Source organism: Ammodytes marinus (assembly GCF_949987685.1).
Source record: "Ammodytes marinus genome assembly, chromosome: 19".
NCBI lineage: Eukaryota > Metazoa > Chordata > Actinopteri > Uranoscopiformes > Ammodytidae > Ammodytes > Ammodytes marinus.
In genome coordinates, this window is record NC_137223.1 from 23,423,665 (window position 1) to 23,426,164 (window position 2,500).

Consider the following 2,500-nt stretch of genomic DNA (forward strand, 5'->3'; position numbering starts at 1 on the left):
GGGGCTCCCCCCAAAGCTGTTAGTACATGCTCACGCTCGCTTATATCACAAACCTTGGTATGCTAATACTCTTAAAATAGCCAGATAGCCTCATCATCACGGGTCCCAACAACAAGTCCTTTTATAGGTGTTTTCGTGTCTTATCAGTGACCCCAACCTTTAAAACTGATTGCTCTTCAAATCTATTTTTCCACTACAGCAGTTTCAGGGAAAGGGTTTGTTTACATTTACAGAGCCTGCAGATATTTTACAAAACATATATTCTCTCAGCATAAATCAATATAAATTTATTTTGAGACACCTTAAACCAAATTTAAAGGTGCTGTAAGCGGAATGGTTCTTTTAGCTAACTTCCTGTCACTGACTGCAGTTAGCAGTCCCCTCGCTCGTCCCTACGTCACCACATTAATGCACTGCGGTCTTCAAGCAGCAAGTTATCTAGCATCATCTCAGATCCATGTGATAAAACATGATAAAAACCATCAAAACAGACATTGGGAAGGATTTTTACCTGCTCCGCCATTGTAGGTGCATACACATTCACCCAAACATACCAAACTGTGGGCCCTGCTGCTGTAAACAACAGTGAAACAGTAACTTTTCAGGAAGCTTTCTAACTTCAGTTAATCTTTGTTTCCACATATATAGATATAACATAACACACTTATCCATACACACAAACACATAAACGTAACACATCTTTAAAATGACATATTTACCCAAACTCATATTATATCATATACTTGATCCAATGAGGTCATGGCCAAGAACGCTCATATAAAAACACAAGAATACACAGCACACATTATGTATTATAGCAGAGCATACAACATAATAATCAGAATGTACAAAACAACGTGTCTGTTTACTTCATGGGGCCACAGGAGTTAAATAATAATAATACATTTAATACATTTTATTTCTTGGCACCTTTCATGACATCCAAGGACACCTAACAAAACATCAGTAAAAGCAAAACATAACTTGAACCCACACCTACTCACTCATCCACCAGTTTATCACTCACACGTTGAAGAAAACCTGCTCGTGCAACTGGCAGCTGAATGTTGTCAGTGTGTTCACGGCTCAAATCATTTCAGACATTTCAAACCTGAGAAACTTCTCACACACGGCTGCATGACAGGTTGACTTTTATATTGCTAGAGTAGAAAATTCCTTTCCAGGAATTTCTAACACACACACACACACACACACACACACACACACACACACACACACACACACACACACACACACACACACACACACACACACACATCACTTAACAGGTGGCAGTGTTTTCTTTTAATGTTTGACCATTTGAGCTGTAATTGCCTGACCATTGATGTTTTACTGTTATTTTTTCCTGAGAAACAGTCTGTCTGTGTTAATCAAATTTGTTGCTGTTTTCTTTAGTGTGTCAATGCCATGCAACATTTCACCATATGTAATCATTATAGAATATATAGCAGTGTTACTATAAATATGATTTACTGAGCATCATATACTCTTAAAGCTATAGTGCGTAGCTTTTTCATATGAATGAATATTGGTTACATACGGCAGTGGCGAAGTCGGTAGGGCGATCGCCTCTGGAGTGCAGGGTCGGAGGTTCGATCCCCCGTCTCTCCGCCACATGTCGAAGTGTCCCTGAGCAAGACACTGAACCCCAAATTGCTCCCGATGGTTCAGAGAGCGCCTTGCATGGCAGCTTCTACCATCGGTGTATGAGTGTGTGTATGAATGGGTGAATGTGGTAAGATATGTAAAGCGCTTTGGGGCTGAGAAAATCGGCTAGAAAGCGCTATATAAGTCAAGTCCATTTACCATCTCTCTACCATTTCTCAGTATGGCAGCGTTTACAAACTGGTGTCACACCCCTTGACACTGGCACAGGAGGCTTACCTCATGTAGATGCACCAAGAGTGTTGTGGTAACTACTCAGAATTCCTCATGGGGGGCGAGAGAAGTTACGCACTATAGCTTTAGAAATGACAGTTCTCCAAGAGCTGTATCTCAATACATATGATATTGGGATCCATCAATAGTATGTCCCATTCAATATCTACTCATACACCCAGTAATAAGTCCATTTTAGTGTTTTTAACCAGTCCTCATTCATAAAACTATCACAAAAAATCTAACTAAATCATACTTATAGCAATTTTAAAGGTATGCAGTGGCCCATAGCAAAGCCTTCATGCCACTTGTGTCATGGTTATACATGTTTATGCCTTTGTACAGAGGCCAATGTCTGTCTGAGAGTATAAGTGGGCCGATGTACTGTTTATACACAGCTCCGGAAAAAATTAAGAGACCAGTCTGTATTTTTCTTAAATCTTCATGTCTACATACTGAAAATGCTCTTTATGACGAAAAATGTTTTGGAATTTGGTAGAAATGTTGTCAGTAGTTTATATCATAAAACCAAAATGTTCATTCTACTCAACCATATGCCTATAAATAGTAAAACGAGAGACACTGAACATTTGGAGTGGTC

At 39.4% G+C, this 2,500-nt stretch overlaps 1 protein-coding gene across 1 annotated transcript in view; it reads left to right on the forward strand.

The window, feature by feature from the left end:
• The window catches only part of scara5 (scavenger receptor class A, member 5 (putative)), a 96,693-nt gene that overhangs the window by 65,007 nt on the left and 29,186 nt on the right, over positions 1–2,500 (forward strand).